This window comes from Borostomias antarcticus (genome assembly GCF_949987555.1).
Source record: "Borostomias antarcticus genome assembly, chromosome: 15".
NCBI classification, from domain to species: domain Eukaryota; kingdom Metazoa; phylum Chordata; class Actinopteri; order Stomiiformes; family Stomiidae; genus Borostomias; species Borostomias antarcticus.
The window spans coordinates 14,107,577-14,117,829 of NC_140248.1; positions in this window are offsets into that span (position 1 = coordinate 14,107,577).

Genomic DNA, 10,253 nt, shown 5'->3' on the forward strand with positions numbered 1-10,253 from the left:
ACACCCGTGCCCCTCCCCTTTGGAGTCAAAATGAGGCCAGAAAGCATTGTAAACGTAAGTGAAGTATTGTAAACGTAAGTGAGGTATTGTAAACAAAAAAATATGAATTGTAAATGTAAGTGAAGTATTGTAAACGTAAGTGAAGTATTGTAAACAAAAAATATATAAATAATCACTTAATTATTAAAAAATAAAATAAAAATTGCATTTACGATACTTTTTTGCGTTTACAAAACCTTTTCTGCCTTTACAATACTTTTTCTGCGTTTACAAAACTTTCTTGCGCTGCAAAACATTCTGGCCTCTCTTTGACGTGGGGGCGGGGTTAGATGAGTGGCGTGTCCAGAGAGGAAGAGGCGGGGTTTCGGGATGCCCACCGCCATATATAAATCAAAACCATAGAAGAAGTCCAAAAAACGTTGAGCAGCGCTCATATGGCGGTGGGCATCCCGAAACTCCGCCTCTTCCTCTCTGGACACGCCACTCATCTAGCCCCGCCCCCACGTCAAAGAGAGGCCAGAATGTTTTGCAGCGCAAGAAATGTTTTGTAAACGCAGAAAAAGTATTGTAAAGGCAGAAAAGTTTTGTAAATGCAGAAAAGGTTTTGTAAACGCAAAAAAGTATTGTAAATGCAATTTTTATTATATTTTTTAATAATTAAGTAATAATTTATATATTTTTTGTTTACAATACTTCACTTACGTTTACAATACTTCACTTACGTTTACAATACTTCACTTACGTTTACAATTCATATGTTTTTGTTTACAATACTTCACTTACGTTTACAATGCTTTCTGGCCTCATTTTGACTCCATACTCCCCTCCCTCTCTTCCTTTGTCAACGGTAAACGTGAAAAGCGGACACAAATGGAGGCGCGCTGCAGCAGCACTGCACACAGCACACGCATCTCCTCCCTGCTCTTTCCCCATCCAGAGTGCCCGAGTGATGACAGCTAACCAGCCAGGTAACACATAAACCAAACGAGTGTATTGTTTGCCCCCTAAGCCTCAGTTGCCAAACTATAACTTGCATTTATTTGTCTCTGTTATGAAGTAAGTCTCATACAGTGCCAAACAGCTGAGCCTAAATTAGCCGACTACCCACCTGCATAACAAGCTAGATGCTAGTCATAATCAATGAATGGATTTAACGTAATGATGACCACCACACGACCAATTTCGGTAGAATTTGTTGTTGGTACAGCATGTGAAGCTATCAGTATACTTAAAGGGGAACGCCGCTGTCATATTTAGCAAGTTTAGCTCAAATGTCGCTTTGTCCTCAATGAAACCGATCGGTACACATCAACATTTAACAGATCTGTGCAGTAGTAAGCTAGCTCCTTTTTCCTCTGTGCGTGCACCCCCTTTATTATGGAGGTCTATGGGCCTCTGCTAAAAACTATGATAAACATGCATTTTCAAGGCAGGAAGCGCAGGGTGTGATCTTACATACTACAGGCCCGTAGCCTCACGACCAAAGGTTCAGAATTCAGGGCAAACCCCCCCCCACCCCCCCCCCCCCCCCGCCCCCAAATCCCGGTCAACAACTCGCGACAATCAAAATTCAAATTAACTGTCAGCCCCCCCCCCCCCTGGTCCGAATCTCTGCTCCTCCTGTCCAACACAAGACCCTGAACCCCAAATTGCTCCCAATGAGCAGGCTAGTGCCTTGCATGGCAGCTGCCGCCATTGGTGTGTTAAAGCATGTGTGAATTGGTGAATGAGAGGTCATTGTAAAGTGCTTTGGATAAAGGTGCTGTATATGTGCAGTCCATTTAACGTACAGTAGGAAGTCAAAACTCTGAGTGAGGAATAAAATACAGTAGAGTGATAGGAGTAAGAGGGGATAAATAATAGTAATTTTCAGATCAGTAGTGACTGAAGAAGTGGATATACTTTAACAGCAAATATTCTGAAATCGTTCCTTTTTTACATCAGTGGTGGATAAGAAGAAATTTGTATTCTGTGTGCCTGAGTGTAAAGAGTGGGTATGCTCCATAGACCTCTGGATACCCTCGACTACACTACTGGTTCAGATAGACAAAGAGCATTTTCCGCTTATCCCTGAAAAGTCCTCTGAAACCCCCTAAAACACTGAGTTGTGTTTTAAATAAGAGCTTATATCATGCACGGATGACTAATGGCACCTCGGCTTCATTAGCTCAACCTACCACACACACACACACACACACACACACACACACACCTCACACCCACACATACACACACACACACACACACACACACACACACACACAACCCTCACACACACGCACACCTCTCTCTCACACACACACACACACACACACACACGCGCGCACACACACATACATACACATACACACAGCTCATGTACCTCCAAGCAGTTGAGTAGTCGTTCCTCTTAGCGCCTGCCAACCTTGTCTAAGCCGGGACCTAGGAGGACATATTACACCACTCTCCTCACCCTCGCTCAGGATACTATTAGAATACTGATTCACACCAGAACAACAACAACAACAACAACAACAACAACAACACTACAGCTATTTTCTTTTCTTCCCAACAAACCAATTAATAGCATTCTGATGAGTAACCATGAGTGCATTTGGTCATGTTGATTTAACACACTTTACTGTAAGTGGAGATTAGTCAGAGGCATGCAAGGAATATGAGGAGGATCTAGTCTTGGATTCACTGTGTGGGGACAATTTCATCAGCCTGCATTAATGTTCCATGGCTCAGTACTCTGAGAGAAAACTTCCGTCAGCAGTGGCTGACGCAAAGCCTGTCAACAGTTAGTTGCTATCTTGCCCCATCATGAAGACAGTTTATTAGTCCTGGATGACAGAGCCAGCTCGAATAAATTAACTTCAGCTAACCATGCAACATGACCCGGGCTGTGACAGAGTGTGGAGATCGCCTTGAGTTCTCTCACGACTGGAACCCTCTGTAAACAGTGAGCAGTGCACACACACACACACACACACACACACATACACACAAACACAAATATGAACACAAACACACACACACACACACATTCCAACACCGACCAAAAGAGGCCCTGAAGACAATAACAGAAAGCATTTGTGTGCTCTGACAAGGTAAAGTGTTCTGGAGGGGACAATATTTTTGTGAGTCAATATCCTCACCCTGCCCCCCCCCCCCCCCAAAAAAAAATAAAAGAAAAAGTAAGCCTTGGAGAGGCCTTTTAATTGCCTTGGTTCATCGATTTGCATCCCTAAACAAAGAGCATCTTCACGTTATTAAAGAAGCGAGCAAGACACTGTGGGAGAGTCAGCAGTATGTCGCTGGATCTGAAGAATATTTAGTAATTAAGAGCAAGGGGAAGGTATCCTGCAGTAGCCTCATTACCGCATGAAGGAAAGAGGGTGGGATTTTGGTGGTGTTTAATGAGGAAAGGAATAAGGCTTATTTTCAGATGGATACCCAGATCTCCCTTAAAGGAGTAGTAAAGGGAAAATGCACATTTAAAAAAGCCTTTCCAGATGAACTAGAATCTTACTTTATGGTGAATTATATGTCAGAACGCCAACTAACACCTCGGTGAGCTTCTTGTCTTTGAAATCGAGAGTTTAACATGTTTTTGAAAGATTTTTCACGGTGCCAACCCACATCCATTGTATGACCTAAACGGTGGTAGAGCAATTATCAGACTTTATCAAAAGTGCTAGTTTTGTCAACGTTTTGATCTGAACCATTGTATATGATTATAAGTAACCTTAAAACAGGGCTAAACGTGCATTTACCCTTTACTACTCCTTTAACCCTGTTGGAGGTGGGTTTAATCCTAAAACACATGTCTATGTATTGTTTGTACTGAGATGTGGAGTTTGATTGGATTTAGTGTATTGTCACAAGGTTATGGAAATATTGTAGACCCCAGAAGAATAGCTGCTGCTATGCAAAAGCTAATGGGGATCTAAAGTAAACAAACAAACAAACAAACACTGGCAGACACACATGGCCAACCTCATGCACATTAAAGCAGGGTGACTGTGTGCACACCCAGCCTTGTCTTTAGGCCAGGTCAGGATAAAAAATACCAATCTAAAAGGAAAGGATATCCGCAAGCTAGATTATAGCTCCCAACACAACGCACTCGATGAGCAGCGTTTCGACCAAACGGTGTTCTTCAGGCAAAATGTGACCACCAGTGTGTGGATATCCTTTCCTCCGACTAATGCCAGTTCCATAATCATTTACTACATTACCAATATGTGCTAGTGAATATCCTCTGTATACCAGCTTGATATATCTGTTGGGTTTGTTCAGATTCATAGTGGCGACTGGCGAGGGGGCAGGGAGTAGGGTTGGGGCACCAGAACTGCACATCTCTTCCTCCACTTGGCCCCTGGAGCCTAGTGGAGTCAATATTCACCACAGAGCCCCACTCAATCTTAATTCATCGTATGTGACAGGAATCCTATCCTCTCTGCTGAGCAATACTACATAGATCATGTTAGTCTGTCAATACAGCAGCTGATAATTGATATGCTCCATGTTAACAATTTGGGTGGCCAACAGACCATAAAATAGTCTGTTGGCCATTGGCCAATTTGTGTGGCCAGCAATTCACTGAAATAGACTGTAAAACTCTGAAGCAAATAGCTGTTACTCTGTATGGTCTTGATGTATTACCACTACACTAGAGTAGTTTCAGATGGCATAATTCAATCTGACTTACTGATGTCTGTAAATAATGTTACGCAATAACAAAATTGTTCTCTCTCTAGGTTAGAATGTGGGGTGCTCTGTGGTACAACTCAGAGTGATGGAATGAGAGCCGCATGTTTAATGACCGGCCAATTAAAGGAAGTGAGAACACCTGCAGCATCCCTGCTGTGCAGACTCAACTAAAACATGTTCTTTATATCTCTGACAGAATATCTCTTAAGGGCTGGCCACAAGGCTGGCTATACTTCCACCCCCCCTCCACATTTCTTCATTTTGTCACCTTCTGCACAATAGAATAGCTTGTAACAGCCCATTTTCAGAAGGCTTTTCAGAATGAGATTTCAAGTCAAACAAATTCCTTTACACCACAAAAGTCCTTGAGTGTCTACTGCTCTCTGCAGCACTAGCACTGACAAAGATGGATTTCAAAGTCCAAATAGGTAGAGTCCAACACGTTTCAGCCAAGTTTAGAAAAGAAGGGTTTGGTGCTCAACAGTCCAGCATAATAGGAACTTTTTTTTTTTACCTGGGCACTTCAAATAAACTACCCAAAACTAAACACTGGAGCAGAAGTGGGTGTTGACTTTTGTCTCTGAGGGAGATAGTCAAAACGTCAGTCATCTGTTCGCACAGACTACATGAGTGCTCTAGTGTTTTGCTTTGGGTAGTCTATTTGAAGCGCCCAGTTAAAAAAAAAAAAATCCTATGTATTTCAAGACAAATTTTAACAAGTGAGTTAATTACCAATTAATTACTGCACAGTGTCACATATATAGCAACAATATTGATATTTCAGGGAATTAGGTTCCTTGAAGACGATTATTAAACTGTGCACCTTTGTGGAAATGCTGTGTTCTGTGGTATTTGATGCAATGGAGTGGTTCCGTAAGCAAGTAACCAATAAGTAGGCTAGTTTTATGGCAATAATTGGGCAATTACTGTAGCTTGTAGCTTCTAAGTAAATACCATATAATTAAGGGCCTGTGAAATTAAGTGTTTCCATAGACAACAACAACCCAAACATGGAAATGTCTTGATAACAAGATTCTGGACAATAACATTAATTATGGAAATAGCATCTACAAGTATTAATTGTTCAGAACTTCAGAAATGTACCGTTCTCTCTAGATCTTACTCGTTTGACTGTTTTTTACACTCTCACCCTGAGTTACATTATGAAAAAAGTCACTATTATTACATAAGGCCCCAGAGAATTCCTCAACCTCAAAGGGAAATGTGTGCACGAGATGAATGTTTCCCTTCTCTGTTTGGCATCATTTCTGTTAATACATTCCCAACCACCACAGTGTAAGGCGATAATGGAAGCATTTACTTCAAATAGGAAAGACCTGCTTCATGGAATATCTATTGTTCATTCAGCTAAATTCAAATGCTAAAATCTACAATATGCCCATTTAGATAATAAAGGACAATTAAAGCTGCTACGCAGTGAAGAGGCGGGGCCAGGCAGTTTCAGACAAGTTTAGGAGCAATAAGCGAGAAAATAGGAAGACAAGAAGAAAGTTGACATTCCAATGTTCATTTTGCATCAGTTGAGGCTTGAACTTGTAACCTCTGACACCAAGCAACATCCTCTATCTCACTGAACTAATTAGCAACAACTCACGTTTGGCTTCACAAATTGACTAAGCCAGTCACCAGGGTGCAGGATAAGAGGTCATAATCTGTTTCATCATAAAACATTGAACGTGTGGTATATGTAAAGGCCCATGTGAAAAGATGTTAGTTGATTAAAGTATACACACTGAAACAAAGGATATAACAATAGAATTTGCATCATATAATGATGGTATGCCCTTCAAAATGTGAATGAGTGGCTGAAGTGATCCGAGTCTCATAATATACAACAAAGGAAAGAAAGCTGTTGACAGTTCTGTGTATTGTAAAACATTTTGATGCATTGTAAGCTCAATTTTGATAATTCAACAATCTGGTCAATGAGTTTGTAAATGACGGTCTGAAGATCCAGTGTAGCAAGTTTGGTGTTATTTGATTGAAAAATGTGGGATGAGATATGTTTATTCATTTTCACAGGTTTTGTTTGCTTTTCTTCATAACTGAACATTAACTTCAGCAGCTGTGTGCTCACTCAGTGGCCAATCAATGAATTTAGTCATTGTAATCCTCGGGGGGGCTGGGTAGGGTTGCCAACAGGGACGTCTCTGATTGGTGGAGCTTGCGTTGGATTGTGGGTAGTGTAGTTTTCTCTGTATGAAGTGTTGGTTTCAGAGGACAGAATTAAACATATCTTCAAAAATTCTATTTTTGAGATAAAATTCTGGAAAAAAAAATCACACTACATCTTCCCTGTCATGATAATTTTGCCCAGATTTTACATGAACATTGGACATTTATTGAGCGAGAATTTGTAGTAAATGTACAGTATTGCTAATAGTAAAACATCATGCGCTCAGTTTTTGATATTTCAAAAATCTGTCTGGATCGTTTGGTGTGGGCTGTCTGATGATGCAGTGTATGCATTTTGGTTGCAATTGAAAACAAATGTGGGAGGAGTTAGGTTTACATATTATTTTCCATTGACCGTTTGAGGGCATAATTCAGAATACTGTAAAAAAGATGTTATGTTTTTGACATAACATTCAGAAAAAATCACACTACATCTTGGATATGTTGCCAATGTTGTAACTTTTTATGAGGATGATCAGACATTGATTTGGCAAGAATTTGTAGGAACTGTATACAGAACTGTTAACAGTAAAACCTTTTGATGCGCTTTGGGCTAAATTTTTCATATTTCAAAAATCTGTGAGGATTGTTTGGTAAGGACAGTCTGAAGATACAGTATATCAATTTTGGTGTCAATTGAACAAAAAATGTGGGAGGAGATAGGTTTGATAGGTTTTACAGTTTATGAAAAAATCTGAATGATGGACTTCAAAAATCCTGCAAGGTCAGAGTGTATGAAAGTTTTGTCTCACTTGGGACTACGTTCACGTGATGGTTTTACTGTGATAGCATCTATGGCTGATTTTTTTTTGTTTTAAACTTCAGACTGTTGCTGTAGTGCCACCTTCAGGTTTTTTGACCTACAGTACAATGCAGGTTGAGGACTTTGGGTATAGGACTGGAGCTATGTGCAAAGTTTGGTGATTTTTTGTCCATGGGAAGTCAGTGGAAGATGGAGAATAATAATAATATTGGCAAATACAATAGGGTACCGGCAGCTACGCTGCCTGGCCCCTAATAAGAGAGAGAGAGAGAGCTATATGAAGAGAGAGAGAGAATTATATGGAGAGAGAACTATATGGAGAGAGAGAGAGAGATGTTGTTGAAGACTTGTCTTTGAAGTCCTAGCTGGAGAGAGGAGAGGGGCCAGGGCACCATGTTCACATGCTTGGCAGCAGTTATGTGGAACTTTATTGCTGCGGCCCTCATGATGACTTGAATCTCAACATCGAGAGATGTTTCTTTAAGCTACACACATTATCGCACAAACTCAAAATCACTGACACACATTATATTTGTACAACACAATCAAATAGACATTAAGACCCAATCTGTGACATACACTAAAATGGGAAATTCTACTCAGCATCTACTGTGATTTGTGAGGCATCAAACATGTGGAGGAATTAACCATTAAAATGGCTCTGCATCATTACCGTTGAGCCGCAAAAACAGCAAGGCTATCCAAACCCAGCTCCCAGCACGTTCACAGCTGTCATGCTCTACTATCCCAACCCAGCTCCCAGCATGTTCAGAGCTGTCATGCTCTACTATTTAAATATGCTGGCTGCACACGTCACACACGCATTCATATTCATGACACCAGCAACATATTAGGCTGGCATTCAGACAAGGCTAAAGAGTAGAGAGAAAGTATGAACGCTGATCTCAAACGATACTCAGTCAAGTCTATTACGTTTCGTTACTGGTCCTATCCGAAAATTCAACATTCAGTTACTAACACACACACACACACACACACACGCACACACCTTGTGCCTCTGAAAATAACACAATATATTTAACTTGGCGAGATAATGTATCTAGACAGGACAGTGGACAGAACAACAAATAGATTGTTCTTTTACCAACCTCTAAACTCTTGTCTGTGTTCGATCTGAGCCACCTGCGGGGGTGGTGTACAAGAATCTTTATTATTGCTTTAAGGGAGAGTGCGGGGTTATTTAATTTTAGCAGCACAACCAATCCCAATACTACACTGAAATCCCCCTTAGGATATACAGTAATAAGGCAAGCCACAAAAACAGAATACAAATTCCAAGCATCTATCTATCTGTCAGGGATGTATGTATTCTATAAAATAACTGTCTGCTCTCCCCTGTCCAGGGAGGTGTATTGTGTCTCTCTGTTAGGGGGCATTTACCTAGGGACACACGTGGACAGGATTCCCAGCCTCCAAGTAGCAGCAGGCAGTCTTGGTACCCCTCTTGCTCAAGGACCATTGTGCTGCCCAAAAACAAAATGTGATTGTCTCTTTCTCCAGGCCAAGACTTTCTCCCACTGCTATACCAACCAATGTATCTCCTCTCCATAGCACATTCCTCCTCTCCTCCATATTCCTTCCTTCTCTAGCTCCTTCTACTCGCAGTCGGATTTCCATTCAAGTCGTTGATATTCATTCAGCTTTCCCTGGCCCATTATATTTCTTGAATCAGTAATAATGGAATTGAGTAATTACATAGAGATGAGTCCAGTGTGGCAGTGGGCACAGCATCAAATTCAAAAGAGTCAAAAGCAATATGGATAATACATTTCAAGATGGAAAGTACCCACACTGAGCCTTTTCCTTTGGAAAACTACTCTTTTCTATTGTCAGGCAGTGCAATCGTCAGAAAGTTATGGAAGCTGTGTGCTGCATCATTTTGCATTGGTGAGGTGCACAGTAAGAGCTCAATTTGCCTGTCACATTGTATTTGCTTTTGACTTTCTCTGGTGTGAAATATGTAGCCTGGCATTATGCTGGACAGAACCATTCAGACTGCCAACTCATGTGTGAAAATGCTTACAGAGCACTGGTGCAACATCTGCAATACCATGCCCAGAGAGAGAGGGGGGAGGGGAAGAGAGAGAGAGAAAGGGGGGGGGGGGGCGAAGGGGATTAGTTTGGGGTGTTAGATATTTTAAATGCCCAAGCATGGATCATGAGCATTTTCCTATTAAAATGTCATCTCCAATTCCAATCCTTCAACATAGGATTGAATCTACATACAAAATCCTAATTTACATGCAAGGAAGGGGGCAGAGAAGCCATCCTTCCTGACCTTTAGGAGAGAGAGAGAGAGAGAAAGAGAGAGAGAGAAAGAAAGAGAGAGGGAGGGGGTGTTCTCTCCATATGGAAGAATGTAACACGCTCCATATGGATTTCCACACTGAGGTAGAACCCAGGGACATGCCAACTTGAGTTTTGCTTTTAATTTCAGTTTACAAATATGTGCTTCCTATCTCAAGCAAAGATATTTGTAGCCTATTCAGCTGTGACTGAATTCTCAGTCAGCAAGATTCTGTTGAACCAGTGGACCAGATTCAGGACCATGGACAGCAACTAGAAAAAAGGGCTT